The sequence below is a fragment of the Oncorhynchus mykiss genome, chromosome Y (assembly GCF_013265735.2).
Source record: "Oncorhynchus mykiss isolate Arlee chromosome Y, USDA_OmykA_1.1, whole genome shotgun sequence".
NCBI classification, from domain to species: Eukaryota; Metazoa; Chordata; class Actinopteri; order Salmoniformes; family Salmonidae; genus Oncorhynchus; species Oncorhynchus mykiss.
The window spans coordinates 22,056,296-22,079,187 of record NC_048593.1 but is presented as its reverse complement, the minus strand read 5'-3'; the positions used below and the strand labels follow the sequence as shown (position 1 = coordinate 22,079,187).

Sequence of the window (22,892 nt, the reverse complement as noted above, 5' to 3'; positions counted from 1 at the left end):
TAATAAACTAATATACACAACTGAAATATTGTACAGTATTAAAGTAAAGTAGGTCATCTGAAAAAATGATGGTTAATAAGTGATAAGCAGTAATGGGCATTCACTACCATCATGGGGTTTTTATTAATTGTTTTATTCTGTTACAACATTCAACCAACTGTCAGTGTCAGCAAAAAGGCAGGTGATGGCTGAGGGAAACTCACAAATCATTTTAATGTCATTATTCCATCACATATTTAATGTTTTTTAAATGATTTAAATAAAAAAATCTTTATTTCTTTCTCATGTAACCGAACCAACCTCAAAAAGCACTAATCGCACAGCATTAGTATGTGTGTGTGTGTGTGTATCGGAGGGGTTAGGCAAAACGCAGACGACACATTTCCATCTCTTATGGATTAATAGAAGTATATATTATCTTAAATCATCTAAAGCATTGAGCACAGCTGCATTTCAGGTAATAGATAGGTTGGGGTTGTACCCATATCTTTGTATTTCCATTATGTTTTAAATGTTTATCTCTTTGGAGGGCTAGGTAGTGTCACTGCATTCGGGAGTTGCAGCGATGGGACAAGACTTTAACTACCAATTGGATATCACAAAATGTAGGAGAAAATGTTAAAAAAGTACAAAAAGTCACTGCATACATGGTTAGCATAACAACCTTCCATGATTAATAATCTGAGTTGCTCTCTGAACCAGTACATTCGGAAAGTATTCAGACCCCTTGACTTTTCCCACACGTACAGACAGTACAGCCTTATTCTTAAATGTATAAAATTGTATTTTGTACACAATAACCCAGAATGACAAAGTGAAAAACAAGTTAAGAAATCTTTGCAAATGTATTAAAAATAAAAACAGAAATACCTTATTTATATAAGTATTCAGACCCTTTGCTATGAGACTCGAAATTGAGCTCAACTGCATCTCGTTTCTATTGATCATCCTAGAGATGTTTCAACAACTTGATTGGAGTACACCTGTGTCGAGGCACAGATCTGGGGAAGGGTACCAAAACATGTTTGCAGTGTTGACAGTCCCCAAGAACACAGTGGCCTCCATCATTCTTAAATGGAAGAAGTTTGGAACCACCAAGACTCTTCCTAGAGCAGGCCACCCGGCCTAACTGAGCAATCGGGGGAGGAGGGCCTTGTTCAGGGGGTGACCAAGAACCCGATGGTCACTCTGACAGAGCTTTAGAGTTTCTCTGTGGAGATGGGAAAACCTTCCAGAAGGACAACCATCTCTGCAGCACTCCACCAATTAGGCCTTTATGGTAGAGTGGCCAGGCAGAAGCCACTCTTCAGCAAAAGGCACGAAAACCCGCTTGGAGTTTGCCAGAAGTCACCTAAAGGACTCTCAGGCCATGAGAAACAAGATTCTCTGGTCTGATGAAACCAATATATAACTTTTTGTCCTGAATGCCATGCATCACATCTGGATGAAACCTTGCACCATCCTTACGGTGAACCATGGTGGTGGCAGCATCATGCTGTGGGGATGTTTTTCAGTGGCAGGGAATGGGAAACTAGTCAGGATCGAGGAAAAAATGAACGGCTCAAAGTACAGATAGATCTTTGATAAATACATGCACCAGAGCGCTCAGGACCTCAGACTGGACCTCAGACTGTGTGCTTAGGGACAACGACCCTAAGCACACAGCCAAGACAACTCAGGAGTGTCTTTGGGACAAGTCTCTGAATGTCCTTGAGTGACCAAGCACGAGCCCGGACTTGAAACCAATGTAACATATCTGGAGAGACCTGAAAACAGAGCTTGAGAGGATCTGCAGAGAATAATCTGTGCCTCGACACAATCCTGTCTCGGAGCTCTACAGACAATATAGGTGTCCCAAGCTTGTAACGTCATACCCAAGAAGACTCGATGCTGTAATCGCTGCCAAATGTGCTTCAACAAAGTACTGAGTAAAGGGTCTGAATACTTATGTAAATTTGTTTTTTCAATTCATTATTTTTATATTTTTGCAAAAAATTCTCAAAAAATTCTCTTGTTTTTGCTTTGTCATTATGGGGTATTTTGTGTAGATTGATGAGGGAAACAATTATTTAATTCATTTTAGAGTAAGGCTGGAATGTAACAAAATGTGGAAAAAGTCAAGGGATCTGAATACTTTCAGAATGCACGGTATCATAACAATTATGCCATGCTGGAGGAAAAAGGCATCTTTAGTGGCTCAGGAACTTTAGATATATAGATGGTGATATCGTGCTTGCTCTTTGCTTTTTTAATCGTGGAAGGTGAGATTTGTCATGAGTGCATTAGATAAAACCACTTGAATTAAGCTCCTGTGGTTGAAACCTCAAATTAATAGATATAGCATAACACATCATTGCATGTGCGATAAAACAGCAGAGTATGTACTACGATTATTTTTTACCACGATGTTGGATGCTAATTTCCTCAAACCAATATAATTTCAAATGCGTCTGGGGCGGCCAGTGGTGCTGGATCCCAGCTTTAACATGAATCTTTAGATAACCATATCGCTCAAATACTTAATGTTGATTATTAAGGAACAGATCATGAATCTCATACAGATACATCAATTGAGTTATGATGGTACAGTAAATTATTCTCATGAAGACAACATTTGTATTGTGATACTGCTATGGTATTTCATTTATACTATGATACTTAAATGTATACCATGGTACTACTATGATACTTTCATTTAAACCATGTTGCTATACCGTGGTATAGATGTGGATCATGGAAATACCATTGTTTTAACCTGCATTATACATTATACCATGGTAATGCACAAGTATGATACATGGTATCCAAATGTATCATATGGTACCATCTTAATTAATTGTACATTACCGTGGTTGCAGTATAATGCCTTAAATAAATACCTTAGCTTCAAAGTGAGCGAGTTTAAAAACATAGGATATGGAACACAAAGTTTAGCGGAGTGTAATGATATTATTATTATTTTTTGTTGACGTTTTGATAGTTTAAATAATTTATAAAAGTCTGTTAACATAGAAGTTAGCTTCGGCTAGCATTAGCTCCAGTCAAGCTAGGCTGTTGTAGTCATGGCGACAGAGGACAGGCAGAGTGTAAACAAAGGGAGGCATTGTAATTTGCTGTTGTTAGGGATATGTTGAGAATGACAAGATGAAAATGTATTTATGAGATAAGATGATTATTAATACCTTTTCACAAATAGTTTTTTAGTGTGTTGGCTATATAGAAATGTATAAGAGTAGCCTAGTCAGTTGAATGAGAGAGACAACTGAAAAATGTATTGAAGGGAGAAGCACCAGATGATAAACAAATTATTTTAAATCTTATCAAGGTGTAAGACTCCCTTCATTCTTCTCACCATACCCTATCCAGGTCCCAAGGTTTAAGAGGGTTCACTATTTTTATGAAAAAATAAATAAAAAAAATGTTAAATAAATAAATAAAAAAATAAATAAAAAAAAGTTATTCTGCAATTACTGTGTACCAAATACCACAGTGAACTGCAGTTACTGCACTTTTACGGCAGTTTCAAAACTGAAATATTTTTTGGGAAGAGTAGGCCTACACTTTGCCATTGCAGAGCAAGAAGTCAATGTTGTATTACACAAACTCATTTGACTATGTAGACTGTACACACACCATATACACTCCAGTGATGCTCAGGGCCATTACATTTTTTTTTTTCATGAGTATGGCCTTATTTCTTTTACAGCATATTGGATGACTCATTCATATTCCATTCACCCAGTTCAATGTACAAGTAATATGTTTAGGCTACTACATGATACTCAAACGTTCCTTAAACTCATCATGAGGTTGCGACAATCTATGAATGTAGATGCACACAGGGTGAGAGACAGTGACACATGGACATTCAATACCACCTTGCACACTCTTGCCTGTATCTATCTATCTGATATAGGGTGTAATCATTAGTCCAACATTTGGAAACGAGAGTTTATATTGGACAAATTCAAGTATGTTTATCCCCGTTTTACAATCATGCAATAACGTTAGTGTACAGTCAGTAAGCAGTTACACCGGCAGATCCCGGTGGCAATAAATGAGTAATACCAAAACCTTACCTTGACTTAGAAGAGTTCCAGTGTTGTGTTGGGAAGTCATAGCCAGCTAGCTAACATAGCATCCCTCTGTTTGAGCAGGGGGTTTAATTAATATTATTATCATTAATTATTCTCTTTTTTTATTACTATCATTGTTTTATTATTATGAACAAAACAAATACAAACACGGAAACATACAAACAGGAGTACATAAAGCTAACAGACAAGGAAATGGCATATCGAGATACATTTTCAAGTTGTCAAAAAGTTGTATGGTACGTAGTGCTTTTTTGTTTTTTACACTTACTGATCATTTCAAAATTATATTTACATTATCTTTAACAAAAGTAGAGGGGTTTGTTCTCTGTCCACTTCATTTTATGGATAAAGAATCTGCCATGAAAAATAAACAAATTAACAATGAAAGTTAAATCAGGGTCCATATCATTTGGATCAAAACAAAAGATATCAGTTCTCTCAAATTAACATTAATAGTTGTTTCTTTTAAAATAAAGTCTTCTAACTCACTCAAAAATCTTCTGACATAAGAACAGTACCAAAATAAATGCTCAATAGTTTCTGGGTCACAACCACAAAATACACATTTGTTATCAATAGTTATTTTGAATCTGTGTATAATAAAAATAAAAATAAATTATTTATTTAACCTTTATAAAGACCTTTATAAAGGTATTTACAGGGTGGATTCTATGAATGAGTGTGTATGATACTTCTTTCACCTTATTAGATATACAATATTTACCAGACAACAACAACACTTTGTTCCAGTTCACTTGTCCTAGGGCTGCATTCCAGTATATTCTAGCAGAGGGAATAGTAACATCTTGAAATAGTTTTATTATATACATGTTATTACATTTATTGTTTAAAATGTCAATTCCTACTAGCTGTGTTGAGGCTACAAAATCCTCAACAGTTGCACTTGGAGTACTGTTATATTCTCCTAAAAGAAGAATAGCACCTTTAAGTACAGCCCTAACAACTATTTGAAACTCCTCAGGAGTGAATGTAACATTGTGTGTTCTCATGAATTCTGGACAATCATATCTACATGTATATACATATATAATGTCTATCATTATTCAATAATTGTTTAACTCATATAATGCTGTTGTCAAACCAGTTCTGGAAAAACAAAGCCTTGTTTTTGTATTTTATGTCTTTATTATTCCAGATTGTATATCTAGGTGGGGAAAAGTATGTTTGTACATGAGGTTCCATGTTAGATGTACTTGTTTATGAAAGTTAGCAAGCTTAATAGGAATCTTACCCACTTCAAAGTTGCATTTGAGTGAGAATTCTAGACCACCAATCTGTTGGAATATTAAATTAGGGATTATATTCCAAATGCAATCCATATTTCTTAAGTAGTTTTGTATCCATTTGATCTTAAATGTTTTAAAATCCAGAGCATTCAACCCTCCCTCACTTTGGGTGCTACATATGACCACTTTTCTTAAATAATGAGGTTTATTCCTCCATAGGAAGTTAAATAATTTAGTATCAACCATTTTAGTTACTGACAGAGGAACATCCAAGGTAAGGGAGATATGAACTAATCTGGACAGACCTTCAGATTTTGACAAAAGTACACGTCCAGATAAAGAAAGATCTCTTAATAACTACAAGTTAAATCTCTTTCCAATTTTCTCTACAATAGGAGATACATTTAAATTGGCCCTTTCTTTATGATCTTTGCTAACTTTAATACCAAGATATGTGATCACATATTTTACATCACATCTTTTCAATGCAAATAATTCAAGTTTCCTAATATTCAGAGATAAACCACATACATGTATATGTGAGAAGGCATTAATACACTCAATAGCTTTCCTGACTTCATTATGATCTTTTTAAAAAATGGTGGTGTCTTCAGCCAATTGTGAACATTTTACCTCTATCTTCTATCTGAATACCCCTAAAAATATCCTTATTGATATGAAGTGCCATAACTTGTGTGACCAATAAAAATAAGAAAGGAGAAATTGGGCATCCTTATTTCATTCACCGTCAAATGTAGAATCTCTGTGAAGTTCCATGGGATAATTGAAAGTCTCAAAAATTAAATAAAGTTCAGCTGTATCAAAAGCCTTGTAAAAGTCAACAAATAAAATAAAGCTATCTTCCATAATGTGCTCATTGTAGTCTATCAAGTCCAGTACTAGTCAAATATTATTACACATATGTCTGCCCTTCATAAAACCAGACTGGGTATCATCAATGATTTGCTCAAGAGCTTTTTTACGTCTTTCTGCAAATATAGATGAATGTAGCTTTCCAACATTGTTCATTAATGTGATTGGTGTCCAATTCTCTAACATCATAGGATCTTTGTTTGGTTTGGGGATTACAGAAATGAGGCCTTGTGTCAAAGAAACAGGCAGGACCTCCCCTACATTTAAAAAAAATGCATAAATAGAAATACATTCCTCACAAGACTTGGAAGTCTTCAACTATGAATTTTGCATAGTCTTTGAAAGAGTCTAGAAAGGCAGGTATGTCACTAGTAGGACAGGCATTACTGGTGTAAAGATCACCATAGAATTCTGAAACATATTTTGAAATATCTTTGGGGTTTTCATTTTCTTTGACATCTATATTAAGCTTATGAATTTTCACCTTCCTCAAGCCATCTCCTTCTTGATCTTACGAAAGCCCTTTTTGTTCTCTCTTCATATATTCGCCCCATTTCTAGTTCTTAAAGAAAATAACTGACCGTTTCCTTCTTCAACAAGGTCCTCCATAGAGATTAAAGTATTTCCTTAACATGTTTATCTTCCTTTCAATCTTTTAAGTTCAGCAATTTATTTACCTCTCTTTATGGTTGTTTGTCTTATTTCATACTTATTTAATTCCCAATATTTCCCATAAGACTTAAATATTTGGGCTTTCCTCCACTTTTATTGTATAATATATTTGGCATCCATCTTGAAATCATCATCATCTTCCAACTGTCTACTATTGAGTTTCCAATAACTTTGATTTGGTTTATTAACTTCAGAGCCATTCATATTTAAAGATAAGAATATAAATGTGATCAGTAAGAATTGATGGTTCAATTGATACCTTGACAACAGTGTTGTCTGATGAATAAATAATCAACCATAAGTTAATTCATGACTGTCTGGGATATGTTCTTGTTACTCCAAGTGAAGTCCTTTTTATCAGGATATTTAGATGTCCAAATATTGAATAATCCAAGACCAATTCACTGTTCAAATTAACCAACATCCATATACATATTTTCTATTGAACCTTTATTTAACTAGGCAAGTTACTTAAGAACAAACTCTTACGGTCTATGAAACCATGGAAAGAGGTCTAGAAATATGGCCGAATATAAACAGTGTAGTTATTCCCGCGGCAAGGCAATCAAAAAAGCAAAATGTCGGCACAGGGACAAGGTGGAGTCGCAATTCAACAGCTCAGACACGAGACGTAAGTGCCAGGGTCTACAGGACATTACAGACTACAAAAAGAAAACCAACCACGGCACGGACACCGACGTCACGCTTCCAGACAAACTAAACACCTTTGCCTGCTAAGGGAATAAACCGGGCCACCGTCACGGCCACCGTCACGGCTCGCCCCTTCTCAGTGGCTGACGTGAGTAAAACATTTAAACGTGTTAACCCTCGCAGGGCTGCTGGCCCAGACGGCATTCCTAGCCGCGTCCTCAGAGTATGCGCAGACCAGTTGGCTGGTGTGTTTACGGACATATTCAATCGCTCCCTATCCCAGTCTGTTGTCCCTACATGCTTCAAGATGGCTACCATTGTTCCTGTACCCAAGAAGGCAAAGATAACTGAACTAAATGACTACCGCCTCGGAGCACTTACTTCTGTCATCATGAAGTGCTTTGAGAGGCTAGTCAAGGGTCATATCACTTCCACCTTACCGGCCACCCAAGACCCACTTCAGTTTGCATACCGCCCCAACAGGTCCACAGATGATGCAATCGCCATCACACTGCACACTGCCCTGTCCCATCTAGACAAAAAATAATATCTATGTAAGAATGCTGTTCATTGACTACAGCTCAGCATTCAACACCATAGTACCCTCCAAGCTCATCATCAAGCTGGAGGCCCTGGGTCTCAACCCCGCCCTGTGCAATTAGGTCCTGGACTTTCTGACGGACCACCCCCAGAAGTGGTGACGGTAGGAAACAACATCTCCACTTCGCTGACCCTCAACACTGGGGCCCCACAAGAGTGTGTGCTCAGCCCCCTCCTGTACTCCCTGTTCAGCCACGACTGCGTGGCCATGCATGCCTCCAACTCAATCATCAAGTTTGCAGACCACACAACAGTAGTGGGCTTGATTACCAACAACGACTATACAGCCTACAGGGAGGAGGTGAGGGCACTCAGAGTGTGATGTCAGGAAAACAACCTCTCACTAAACGTCAACAAAACAAAGGAGATGAGGGAGCACCCCCCTATCCACATTGAACGGACAGCAGTGGAGAAGGTGGAAAGTTAAGTTCCTCGGCGTATACATCACAGACAAAGTAAAATGATCCACCCACACAGCCAGTGTGGTGAAGAAGGCGCAACAGCGCATCTTCAACCTCAGGAGCCTGAAGAAATGTGGCTTGTCACACAAAACCCTGAAACTTTTACAGAATCATAATCGAGAGCGTCCTGTCCGACTGCATCACAGCCTGGTACGGCAACTGCACCACCTTCAATCCACTCTCATTAACATCTGCTAACGATGTGTATGTGACCAATACAATTTGATTTGATTTGAGAAATACTGGTCATAAATTAACCAAATTATTCTTACTCCCAGAAGGGGGAGACATTGTGTTGACCTTACAATAAGCAGTTAGTCACCCATAGTTTACCAGTTTTCAGGTCAGCCTTTTCTCGTTAAAGTGTGTGTGTAAATTCTTCACAATAAAAGGCTGCTTTTCACCTGGAAATTAGGCAGTTATTAGGCCTACCAGTCCTGTCCGAGTTAGACTCTGGCTCTCTCTCAAATGTTCTGATTCGGCTGCATTTCTTTCTCATGGATGATCACTCTTGCACTGACAAAAAAAAAGTTTTCCCTGCCTTTCGAGCTGCAGCCACCATCGGCCACAGTTTCTCTCGTGTCACTTTGTCCTCTGAGGTCAGATCCTCTGTGAACCTCCATTTTTGCTTGATTAGCAACTCACAGTTCTTTGCTTACCTCCATAGAAGATTCAGTGTAGATCTGTTGGTGAACTGGATGATGGTTGTCCTCAGTCTCCTCTTGATCCTTGAGTCTTCCCAAACAATGAACGGTGTCCACATTTTCCTGATGTTTGGCTTTTGAAGTTTGGCTTTTGACTAGGGAATGACAGCTCCACAGATGTCAACAACTCTGCATTTGATGTCCTCACCCACCTGCTCTGGAATTCCATGGAGCTTCAGGTTCCACCTGCGCTGGTATCTCTCTGCCTCATTCACCTTTTGCTCGAGTTCAGCCACCTTCTTTTCATTTTCCTGTCAGATAACCTCCACTTTCTTCATGTCACTTTTGAGGGTTTTCACTTCTCCATATATAAAGTTAACCCATTTTTTTTATGGCCTCAATTTTAATCGTATTCTCCCTAACCATGTCCTCCAAGCAATTTTCCCTTTTCTCTATTTTTGCTGTCAAAAGCATCACAGTATTGTTTTGCATGTCAAGAAGTGACATACCCTCTTGCCCTCTCATCTTTTCCCCCTGGGGCTTGACTGGAGTGCCGGGGTCGTAAGGTAACAGCCTGAGCTGGGGACTGGATGAGCACAAGTTGAGAGCATTGTGGTCTGTGCTCACCAAATTTTCATCCCCCATATCAGTATTTCTCCCCACAATTACATTCTGAAGAGGAGTACCCAAAACCATACCATCTTCTGCTATTAATTGTCCATCTGATTATTTCTCCGTTTCCATGTAGACAAGCTAGTTTTTGAGCTAGCTAGCTGATCTGGCTATCTAGTGTTGTTGCTAACTTAATAGTTTTAGAGGTGAATAACTTGCAGAAAGTAATCAATTACTTTGTTAAAACTTCTTATGGGCAGGTGGGACGGTAGCATCCCACCTGGCCAACATCCGGTGAAATTGCAGTGCGCCAAATTCAAAATACAGAAATAGTCAAATTAAGCATTCATAAAAATACAAGTGTTATACATCAGCTTAAAGATTAACTTCTGGTTATTTCAGCCGCTGTGTCATATTTCAAAACGGCTTTACGGCGAAAGCATACCAGGAAATTGTCTGAGGACAGCGCCCCGCTTACAAAAGCATACAAACATTTTACAATCAAGTAAAGGAATTACAAAAGTCAGAAATAGCGATAAAATTAATCACTTACCTTTGATGATCTTCATATGTTTGCAGTCACAAGTCCATGTTACACAATAAATGTTTGTTTTGTTCGATAAAGTCCCTCTTTATGTCCCAAAAACTCAATTTTGTTGGCGCGTTTTGTTCAGTAATCCACTGGCTTAAAGGCGGTCACGATATGCCGACGAAAACATCCTAATAGTACCGGTAAAGTTTGTCAAAACATGTCAAACAATGTTTATAATTAATCCTCAGGTTGTCTATTGTCTAAATAACTGATAATATTTCAACCGGACAATAGCGTCTTCAATAGAAAGGAAAAACAACAAACGCCGCGCAATCGGTCACGCACGCAAACGAGCTCTGCTTCTTTCTACAGTCCACTGAAAGAAAGGTCTCATTCTTCCTCGTTTTTCAGAATACAAGACTGAAACAATGTCTAAAGACTGTTGACATCTAGTGGAAGCCATAGGAACTGCAATCTAGATCCTAACCCAACAGATACTCTATAGGCATTGAATAGAAAAGTACCCACATCAAAAATATCCCACTTCCTGGATGGATTTTCCTCAGGTTGTGCCCTGCCATATCAGTTCTGTTATACACACAGACATTATTTGAACAGTTTTAGAAACATTAGAGTGTTTTCTATCCAATACTACCATGCATATGCACATCTTAGCTTCTGTGCCTGAGTAATAGGCCGTTTACATTGGGCACCTCATTCATCCAAAATTCAAAATACTGCCCCCTACCCAAGAGAGGTTATTAAACAAACTAAACCATATTCATACATGGTTTTATGACCTTAGAAATGACCAAAGTGTCATTTTGGTGAGTAAATCCAAAAATTCCTTCAGCTACCAAAAAAATGCATCTGCACGGACTGCCATCTTGCTGGTGCCCTCGTTTGAGCAGGGTGTTTCAGCAGGCTAAACTATCTAGCTGCATTTGCTAGCTAAGTAAGTGAAACTCAAAGTAAAAAAAAAAAAAGAATCTCAGAGTGATGTTGAGGTTACAGTAGACCTTCGTTGCAAAATAATGTGTTTTTGCAGGAGAATAATGCCATGGTTGTGACCAAAAAAACATGATAGTACCATGGCATTTTTTTTCATTGTACTACCACGGTAAATGTTTACTTTTGATACTCCCATGTGTTGTTTTTTTCAATTGTATCACTCTTTTCCCAATTTACCGATTTTCATCCAAACATTCAAAGTGGGATGTGTGCTACAATTCAACTCCACTAAGAAAGACATTGTCCTCAATGTCTGATTATCCACTCAAAAGTGGGGCTAGCTTTTCATTTAATATTTTCCGTTGACATTGAATTATGGCTTTATATTTTATGGGATTAAACTATGGCATTTTCTTCAAAGAGCAAAGGCACTAGTTCATCCATCATAGGTAACAGAAGGGGGTATTATTTTGACATAACTTGTCTAATGCCATATGGTTTTCATGAATATGAAGACAGATTTAACATTTACTTCAGAGGTGACATTACAATCAGAGACGAGGACAATTGGAATAAAAGTAAAGGAAAATAGTTTTGATTGACAACAAATAAAGCACATTGTGTGGGTGACTAAGTAAAGTAAGATGCAATAGGTATCTCTGCCTAGAATCAAGCTATGTAATTGTTGTTTAAATACAGTAGGCATTTATTAACTTTTTATATTTATTTAACTTTTATCTGTCCAGGTTAGTCTCGTTGAGATAAAATACATTTTTTCAAGAGAGACCATGATCTTATTTTACTGTATTATGTTATTATAGTTATAGGTAATTTTACAACCCATAATACAACATTCTAAGAATTCATTGGGAGTCCTTGTCATCTCCAAATTACTTAGGTGATTGCTAAAACAATCATGTTTGGGCTGTTTTTGTGAAAACTAATCATTTTAAGTGTATACTCCCCCTCTCTGTCTAAGCTGTTATCACTGAAAGAGTGGATGAGAGGCAGATAGGTAAACCTCTTAAAAGGGCAAATTTGAAGGGGTCAGGGTGGGGAAAGCTATAGTAGGTGGCTTTGAAAGACACACACACACACACACACTCAAATAATAACAAAAACAGGGGAGGTGACGGAAGGGTAGGACGAAAGGAGGTTGAGACCTGATGAGCCCGCTTCATTTAACATAATTAATCAAGCTAGAACTCTCTGCCATTGTCTAATTTGCCTTACATTCTGCTACTGTCTGATTCAAATACCCTGCAATGGGCCAAATTTGTGATCAAATTATAATTGTAATAAATATGATTGATCTTTCCCTGGTCCCTTTAGTTTCATGTGTCAAGTTTTAATGTCACGTGCACAAGTACAGTGAAATGCCTTTCTTGAAAGCTCTAAACATAGCAATGCAGTGATCAATATCAATGTAGAACAAATAAATAAAAATAAGAAATAAGAAAAACACAAGAAAGTAAGAAGCTACACTATATATACAAAGGTATGTGGACAACCCTTCAAATTAGTGGATTCAGCTATTTTAGCCACTCCCGTTGCTGACAGATGTGTAAAATTGAGCTCACAGCCATGCAATCTCCATATACAGACATTTGTAGTAGAATGGCCTTAATGAAGAGCTCAGTGACTTTCAACGTGGCACCGTCATAGGATGCCACCTTTCCAATAAGTCAGTTCATCAAATTTCTGCACTGCTAGAGCTGCCCTGGTAAACTGTAAGTCCTGTAATATTGAAGTGGAAATGTCTAGGAGCAACAGCGCCTCTGCCGCAAAGCGGTAAGCTGCATAAGCTTACAGAATGGGACCATCGAGTGCTGAAGAGTATAGATTGTAAAAATTGTCTGTCTGTTGCAACATCTGCACAAGAACTGTTCATCGGGAGCTTCATGAAATGGGTTTCCGTGGCCGAGCAGCCGCACACAAGCCTAAGATCACCATGCGCAATGCCAAGCATTGGCTGGAGTGGTGTTAAGCTCACCGTCATTGGACTCTGGAGCAGTGGAAATGCGTTCTCCAGAGAGATGAATCACCATCTGGCAGTCCGACGGATGAATCTGCATTAGACGGATGCCAGGAGAATGCTACCTGCCACAATGCATAGTACCAACTGTAAAGTTTGGTGGAGGAGGAATAATGGTCTGGGGCTGTCCTTCATGGTTTGGGATAGACACCTTAATTCCAGTGAAGGTAAATATTAATGCTACAGCATACAACAACATTCTAGACGAGCACAAAGCAAGGTCCATACTGAAATGGTTTGTCGAGCTCGGCCTAATCACCCACCATTAGTGCCCGGTCTCACTAATGCTCTTGTGGCTGAATGGAAGCAAGTCCCCACAGCAATGTTCCAACACCTAGTGGAAAGCCTTCCCAGGAGAGTGGAGGCTGTTATAGCAGCAAAGGTGTACCAACTCCATATTAATGCCCATGATTTTGGAATGAGATGTTCGACGAGCAGGTGTCCACATACTTTTGGTCATGTAATGTAAATGCAGGGTCAGCTCCAGTACCACATTTACAATGTGCAGGGATACTGAAGTGATAGAGGTAGATATGTATAGGGGTAAGGTGCCTAGGCATCAGGATATATGATAAACGGAGTAGCAGCAGTGTAAATGAAGATTGTATTTGAGTGTGTGTGTGTGTAGAGTAAGTATAAATGTGTGTGAATGTTATGTGTGTGTTGTAGTGTCAGTGTGCGTGAGTGTGTAGAGTCCTGTGAATGTTTTTAAAGACTGTGCAAAAATGAAAGGGTCAACTCAGATAGTCAGTGTAGGCATTTTGTTAGCTATTTAGCAGTATTATGGCTTGGGGGATAGAAGCTGTTCCGGAGCCTGTTGGTGTCAGACCTGATGCACCTGTACCGCTTGCTGTGTGGAAGCAGAGAACAGTCTAACGATTTTCTGGACTTTCACACCGCCTCATATAGAGGTACTGGATGGCAGAGAGCTTGGCTCCAGTGATATACTGGGCTGTCCACACCACCTTCTGTAGCACCCACGATCGAGGGCAGTGCTATTGCAATACCAAGCAGTGATGCAGCCAATCAAAATGCTATCAATGGTGAAGCTGTATAACTTTTTGAGGATTTGAGGGCCAATGCCAAACTTGTTCAACCTCCTGAGGGGGAAGATGCGCGCCGTGTGTACAATTTTAAGTCCTTAGTGATTTAGCTCCACTGCAGCCCCATCGATGTAGTCCATAATCAACTCCTTGGTCTTACTGACATCGAGGGTGAGGTTGTATATATATATATTTGCAATTAACATGCATGCCAAGCAGACGTTTGTTTACTTCCAAGAAATTATTTAAAAAACACTATTTTTCTTGGCATCCGGCTTTGGTTCCTTTAGTAGCCTTTGAGTGATTGGAGTGCTTTGTCTACAAAACATCATGTTGTTAGAAAATTCAGATCGCATTCGAAATGTTGCTGAATGGCTGTTGTTCCACCTCGCTAATTTGTTGCTAGCTTGTTAAAATCAATTATTCAAGCAAGTTTGCTATGTGATCCCATTGCCTCACTGCACTTATAGTGTCTGGCACCTACTACCATACCCTGTTCAAAGGCACTAACATATTTTTGTCTTGCCCATTCACCCTCTGAATGGCACACGTCCACAATCCATGTTTCAATTGTCTCAAGGCTTAAAATTCCTTCTTTAACCGGTCTCCTCCTCTTCATCTACACTGATTTAAGTGGATTTAGCAACTTGTTTGCTCTAAATAAAAAGGTAGCATGTTGTTGTCAAGATGTTCCAGACTTTTAATCTGTCGTGTGTAGGAGGAGTGTGATGATTTTGAGAACTGCAGCTTATTCTTCCAAAGTGAGTCGTAACCTTACCAATTCACACAAAACCTTGAGCATTGCCTTCTGTATTTCGCCTCATCCTGCTATATCGATTTAGATTAAACTGCTCTATAACAGAGACATATTGGTCTTACTCAATATTCCTGTCTTCATTTGCACATCAATGAGTTTGATAGAGATTAATGTTGAGTTTAAAAGGATTTGATGTTCATGTCTTTCTTAGATTAGAAAGAACATAAATCCTTGTTTATTACCAACAGAATAAAAATAAAATGTCTCCCCAATAAAGCTGATTGGTCCCCTTAAAGGATATCTAACTGTTTCAGCTAAAATTGTAAATATATTCTAAGCATGCCCTTTGAGGTGCTGTAAAGGTGGCAGTCTTATTGATGAGAATAAATAACAAGGTTCAAAGGTTACGCTGGTCGTTTCAACTGCTGCTCACGCTGGAAGCTAATTATCCTCCCACTTTCTAGGAAATAGGCTGCTATTTGATTTCTGCTTTGTGTTGCCACAAAGACAAGGAGCCTGCAATCAATAGTGGAAAAAAATGAATAGTTATAAAATCCAGCAATAACTATATGTTTTACTGTAGCAAAGAAAAGCTACCAATCACTCTCAAGGCCATTTGATTTCCTTGTAAGTACTTGCACATATTTATTGAATAAATTAATCATGCTCCATACCCCTGTAGGACACAACCATGTCAGATAGCTTCTTCCATAAAGTACACAGTCTCAGTAGCCTGGTTGTGAAGCTCTGATTGCATACAGCGATTATGTTTAAAATTCAGATAGCCCAAAATAAAATATTAATTTTTGCTGATATGTCAGTGAAGACTGAGTCCAGCTGTGAATGAAGTATAAATGAAGCAGGACTAATAAGATTGTGTTGTCCCAGACTAGCCCACATGGAGCCCCAGGGTATATGTGTGGACCAGCGGACAATCTTATTAAAAGTTTCCACAGACTGCTGCCTCTCTCTCTCCCCTCCACTGTCAGCATTCAAACTGACTTCTAACAAACTCCATAGCAAAGGGTTGATTTGCAAAGATGATAGACACCAGCATTGATGTGACTAATGCTGCCCAACACAGCTCATTGAAATGCAAACACAGCTTTATCAAAGGCCCGGAGAGCTGTGTTCAACCTCTGAAGTAAAAACTAAAAAAGAGAAGGAAGAAAGAAAAAAATTAAGAAACAGTAACACGGCCGTCTTTTTCAATTTCCTCTCATCCTGAGTCTGGACTTCAGGCCGTGAGTCTCCAGCTAGGAGGGTGTTAGTTACCCCGCCACTTGTTTGTACTTCCAGGAAATGGAAATGCGCTATTAATTGGTATTCTGAATAAACACTGTTGGAGAAAGCTCCCTGCCTGTGCCTACGTGATTAATGCACATGTGCGACGGATAAAAACCTCCCCCTGCACCGCATGTCTCAGAGGGTCAGAGTTGTGGCAGTATTATTTTCTCTTTGATTCTTTTAGTTCTGCTTTGCAACACCCCATGTCAGAATGGAGCTAGACACACAATGGTGTTGCCCGCCACGCTGGTGCTTAAATTCCATTAAGTGACTCATTTCTTTACCCTGTCTAGAACTCTGGAGACCTATTTCATGCATTATGGAAATAAATCCATGCAGAGGTCCATGCAGAGGTTTTGAAGTCATCGTTCATGTTTTTCTTTCCTTTTATTGTTCCCTGTAAACGAGGGAAATGCGGGTTCTGATTTATATAGGACATTTACTGGAAGCATCTGCATGTAAGAGGAGTCAACTAGGTCTCTCTACATTAGGCCAAAACAAAACCATTTTACAAATATGTATGCAGCATCAATGTCCTCCCCCCACTCAATACACAGATAATCTGAGACACAAAAATATTATGTGGAGCCATCGCTGTAACTGCATTGCCTTTAGTGCATGTTTAGCTGATGTTACACATAAACACACAATAGAACATAATAAAAATCACAGAGGCACGTAACTTAAGTGCTGTTCTGTCACAGTTTAAGACTGAGTTAAGGCAGACTTCTCCCCTTCTGACAGACAGGTGTGAGTGCCTGCCTGGGGGTGGGAGTCAGTAGAGTGCCAGCCCTGACACAGTCAAAAGGCCAAGCTAACCTTTAAATCTGTGAAGCTCGCTCCAAGCAAGCACACATTGATCTGTGCTGAAGTGCACACACACACCTCCACCTACACACTCCTGATGTGCTCAATAGTCTCGCTGGGGAAGCCAGGAGAAGTTCATGTGGCTCTGTCAACTCTGTGGTTGTGTTGGCAGAAGTTCACCTGTTCCAGCTGAATTATTCTCCTGAGATAGTTCTACTCCATTCATTGTAGCTACAGATAAAGTATCCATCTTCTTATTAATGGGTGTAGTCAAGGAAAGAGCAGATGGCATAATTTTATCGGCATATCCCTCATCATTTCCCTTTTCCTTTTGGGATGTCTTCTGGAATATTGTTTGGGATGCAGTATGGCACTGATGCGTCATTGATTTCAGACTCCATCTTAGACTTTTATTTGGCTGTCAAATTATTTTTGGAAATCATACACAAGCCTTGGTTTGCTCTTTATGTATTGCTAAGCACTTTTCCCATTTATATATCACACCATTACAATGTGGAGCACACTTTGGAAGTCAAGATTTAAATAATTAGTTCTGAGCAAGTAGCAAATCTGTGCTCTGTTGCCCTACTTAGTATTATATTGAAGAGACGTCTGGGGGAAAACATTGCACCTCCCCCTCACCATGAGCTGTGTATTTTTTCTCATCCCCCTATCACCGCTTGTCCCTGTGGTCCAGCGTTCTGGAAATATGCACATCACCACTTTTCCTGTCCCACTGAACAGCTCAACTCACTACCATACATTTCAATAGTTAGAATTTCCTTCAAAGGCCTTTTCATAATTCGCTCCTCATTTCACTGTGGTTATGGTGGTTAAACGGGGGGATCGACCGTGTCGTTTATAGTACCAGGGGGAACGCTTTTTAGGGGAGACAGTCTGCGTGAAGCGTTTACATTAGTCCTTTCTGCAATGTCACTGAGGCTGGAATTAAATCAAACCCCCACTGTCTGAAAATAGCATTGCTCCTGCTTTAAGAAAATGCACTTGTGTTTGAAACTGAACGTTAAGCCACAGTTTTTGGTAACCTCCAGACATTGATTGAATTCCAAACAAAGTCATGCTCCATGACAAACAGACTTTGATTCTGGGTGATGTCCTTAATATTAACTTAGGTCATGTTCTCTCCTGTCTGGAAGACCCACATATTGGTGTTCGCTGGGCACGAAGGGCAGAGATAAGCCTTTAGGCCGACTTTTATTACAGTTTTTCAAGTTGAAGTGTATTGTCTGAAAGTCGATCATTGTGATGTATAGTTGCCATAACTCCATAATAGGCCAAAAGGCCTATTATTTTTGCTTGGATTAGTAGTGGAGCCGTTCAAAACAAAATATTTTCAACCATTTTGAATACAATAAGGTACTGCATTGTCACAATTGAACTTTCTATTACCGTAAATATCAGGCTTTTGAAAAAAGAAGTCCACACACATAATACACCCTTCCCTGTTCCTTGAAATAACAGCAATACCACCTCTGTCTATGTAAAAGCAGACTATTCAGGCGTTGCATGCAGTAAGAGGGACAATTGAATCAGTGCTTTTGTTTGATGTCATAATCACAGTATAATCTAGGAGTCAAGGCAGATCCGCCATCCACTGTGTTTTATGTCTTCACTGATAAGATCGTGTCAGGGTTAAAAAAGAGGAGCAATTCAATTTGGCTCAGTCACAGCCCGTCTGCACATTAAACCGGTGGGAAAAGTATTAAATCCAGAGACTTTTCCTGACTGGCAGAGCTTTGCTGAGTTAGATATTAGGGCTGGGAATTGCCAGGGACTTCACGAAATGATATTATCACACACTGTGGTGCTGATACGATATGTATTGCAATTGGATACTGTGATTTTGTGATTTGACGTTAAACATATTGCTTTGGACAGTACACTGACTGTACAAAACATTATGAGCACCTGCTCTTTCCTGTTCTTTGTTGGCTCACTATTGAAAAGAAGATGTAGAACAAGTTAAAATGTAGGGACTAGTTTAGATGGAGGGAGAATAACAATGTGTCTTATTGAATTGAGCTCTAGCCACACTTTATCTCTTCTTGTCCTTTTGCTCTCTGTTCTGTGAGTCTGTGAGTTGTGTGTGAGGCATTGGTACTTGACCATTTGTTCTTTAAAATTTGAAGACAAGTCATGGACAAATCCAGTTAATATTTAATTTCAGAAAAAGTCTCAGCAGTTTTTTTTAATTAAGAAACCTTACAGGTTGTTCCAAGGCTCGGGAACTTCCTCCCTCCATATTTCAGTCCCTCCTAAAGCCACACCTTGGCCTACCACCTAGCCCCCCCCCCCCCCCCCCCCGCCACCCCCACCCCACCTCACACACACATCATCTGCTCGCTCACTCATAATGTACAGTGACAGATCACACTCTTTTCCCTTCTCTTTGTTTCATGTTTAGATTTCTCCCTGCTGTTATTCTGGCCTGGACTTGTTTTAATCTCTGTTTTTTGTTTAGTTTCTTCAATAAAGCGACTTTGGGGTCATTGAAAATATATGAATGTATTATTAATATCAAACACAGCGGTGTCATTTCACTTTGAAGATTAAGCATAGGAGGAATTAAAATGGACAACGTAACAGCTGCAAGAGACTCCATATTTCTCTGAGGGGATCGTCAGTCCTCGGTGTTTTGGCACTCGTGGAATAAAGCTGTTCCATCACTCTAATTTCCGATCCATAGGAGAAATAACAAAGCTATGGGCATACATCTCTGTCAGCTCCAAATCGAATCAAGCTGTCAGATAGATACACATTTGGACATCTATCACCAGACGATATGATTTACCATGTATCGTTCTCAAAGTGTATTCTACCTGGTGTATGTGTTACTTAAAAACCCTACTACATATGAATTACTTATCAACCCACTAGTTCTCTTCTGTATTTCCACTTTCTCCCCCATCATTGCTAATTCCCTGTTTTTCCATCCAGCCCATTTCTCACCATATGGCGGTCTCTGGTGTATGACACATGGGGGTCAACGACTGCAATCGCCTCCTTGACTATTACCTCATCCACTGAATAGATATGCCAGGCGCTAAGATTAATTACAAAAATGGAACATTTGAATGTGTATGTCAGCCGAGCCCCCAGTCATTAAGGAAAAGGATCTCAGTAAATTGCACAGAAACTGATTAAAACTTGGGGTGTTGAAAGGTGATTAGAACAAACTTATAACTAATAGCTTCCAGTCACATGAGGTGGTGAATTTAGCCTCTGAGGTGTGTGTATGTGTTTGTGTTCTCTAAGTCCCCATATTAGGCTATTGATAGATAAGAATATAACACTGTGCCTTCATTTATGGACCGGCCATTGGGCGTTTACTGTTGCCCTTTTGGAGTGCTGGGTAATTGTTTCACTGTGTTTTATTTGTTTTCTTAATCTGCCTCCCCGACACCATCTCCAACGCTGATCAATATCGCAGCCTAACAGGCTCGTAAAACAGCACTTCCAAGGCTCTACAGCTCTCCCTATTCCCCATCTCTCTTTCCCTCCCGCTCCCCCTCCATATATTTCTACTCCGTCTGAGTACTTAATTTATTCTCCCCTGGTCATTATAAATTCTGATCAGACCCATGTGGCCAATGATAACATCAAGAAGCCTGTATGATCTTTTGTGGAATCTATTATTGTACAGACGCCATTATGACAAGTTCTAACGGTAAAGATCCAGATTGACACTGTGGATGACAGACACCCATGGGAGCAGTGCAGTATTGATTGGTTTAGCTGCAGTGGATTGTGTGTGTGTGTGTGTGTGTGTGTGTTGTCATTCTACAGTATAGTCTCGTTATCACAGGAACACACCACAGCTACAGGGCTATTTTATCTACATTACAAGTCTATCACTACATACTATGTATCATGGCCGGTATGTATGAGTAATAACCACAATACTAACAACCGAAAAGGGTTCACCAGAAAGATCAAGTCCACTTCCTGGGAAAAGTAGTGGTTCAAAAATGTCTCACTCTCTGAAATTGAGTTACATGACATAGCAATGCTCTATACTAAAATCAAATGTAAAATGCCCATTTTTACTAGAGCTGGTCAACCTATGCATCTATGGTACTTCCTCATATGTTTAGACCGTCGTCCACTTAGCAGCCTTGAGATGTCGGTGAAAGGGCAATGTCACACTCTGTATGCTACCCCACAATCCCCTGGGGTGCCACTATGGCCTCTGGGACATCTGGCCATCCATCAGGATAGAAATGTCTGTCAGCTGGTATTATGTCGGACATCAACATCACTCTCCTGTTATGGCTGCCCGTCATCCACATAAGATAAACCCCAGATATGTCCTAACAACAACAGCAGCCACTACGATCACAGAGCAGAGATGTCACCGGGTTGTTTAGATTTTCATCAAATAAGAGGGATTTGGGGGGTTTGCATGTGGTAATACATACATTCAGTGTGTTGTTGAAGATTTGAAAACGATTTGTATTTGTGATTGTGTGCAGTAGGTGTTGGATCAGATTGGTTTTGGATTACATGAAAGGATGGTGGTCCTGCCAACTTCACATAAGATAGCAGGCAAAACCTATTGTTGCATTGGTTTTTGTAATGTAATGGCCACATCATGTTTATAGTGTAGGCCTACACTATAAAGAGGTGCAATTGGCAGTGAATTAAAACTTGTCTGAAACGACTACTACACTTAGGATTAATTTACTTCTGAAAGCTTTTGAGCAGTTGGATTGTGCAGTCATTGTATCACTAAAACATCAGGGACTGTCTGGTACTACCACTGTGTGATAGCAACACTGTCAGGTTATCACAACACTAACTCCATAAACTGTACTCTGCTCCAGCAGAGCTTTCAGATCAGTCTACTAATCTAAAGTAAACACACACCATAGGCCTCAAGTCATTATAAATAAGTCTCTTTTTATCAGGCCATAAATAAAATAAAAAAAGATGTCTAAATACAACCGTTTGCTCATTTGAAAGGTTTTTGGAGGAGCTGTATGGACTTTACTGCGTACTTGCGCTGTAAATAATATGCCTTTTCCGAGTGAGTCTCGGGTGAAATTTAAGCATGTGGTTGAGACTAATTTGGAATTTGGAGAGCTCTGCTCTGACTGCTTTCCCTGATTTGCCAAACAACACTTCATCAGGGATGCAAACAAGTCGGCTTTCGGCTAAATTCGTCGTTTTGAATCCAAAATAGGTGATCTTCGTGATTCGTGTAGATCCGATGAGAAAAGTTTGGTGGTGGGTGTTGGATCACTACTAGCTGTAAGCGATCGAGTGATGCGCATTTGGCGCAATACTGGTTGTATCCAAGGCTCAACCAATCGTTTACATTACAACAGAATGCAGAGCAGCAAGCGACCGAAGAAAGAAGAGACAACCAGTTACTAGTTCTCCGGAAAGGCAGCTTGGCAGTTACAGCAGCGCGTCCCCTGAACGATAATGAAAAGGTAAGGTTAGGTGAGAAGGCTGACCACGGAGACCGGGGTGAGAAGGTGATGAAGCGGACTTCATGAGCTGTAACCAAAAAAACAACTGGCATTTGGAAAGTTTGAGGTGAGGGAGAAAGTGTGGTGGAGCATTGTTAAGTATCTTGTTAGATGTATCTTATTCTCCT

At 39.5% G+C, this 22,892-nt stretch overlaps 1 protein-coding gene across 2 annotated transcripts in view; it reads left to right on the top strand.

Moving 5' to 3' along the window:
* LOC110509815 (astrotactin-2) overlaps positions 1–22,892 on the top strand; it is a 457,880-nt gene that overhangs the window by 258,319 nt on the left and 176,669 nt on the right. The window contains exon 1 of one of the 2 annotated variants that reach the window (XM_036967228.1): positions 22,499–22,831. The exons of the other annotated variant lie outside the window; for it this stretch is intronic. The gene's annotated coding sequence lies outside the window, so the exon portion shown is untranslated. Of the gene's footprint in view, positions 1–22,498; positions 22,832–22,892 lie in introns of those variants that run through there. 2 annotated transcript variants of the gene reach the window in all.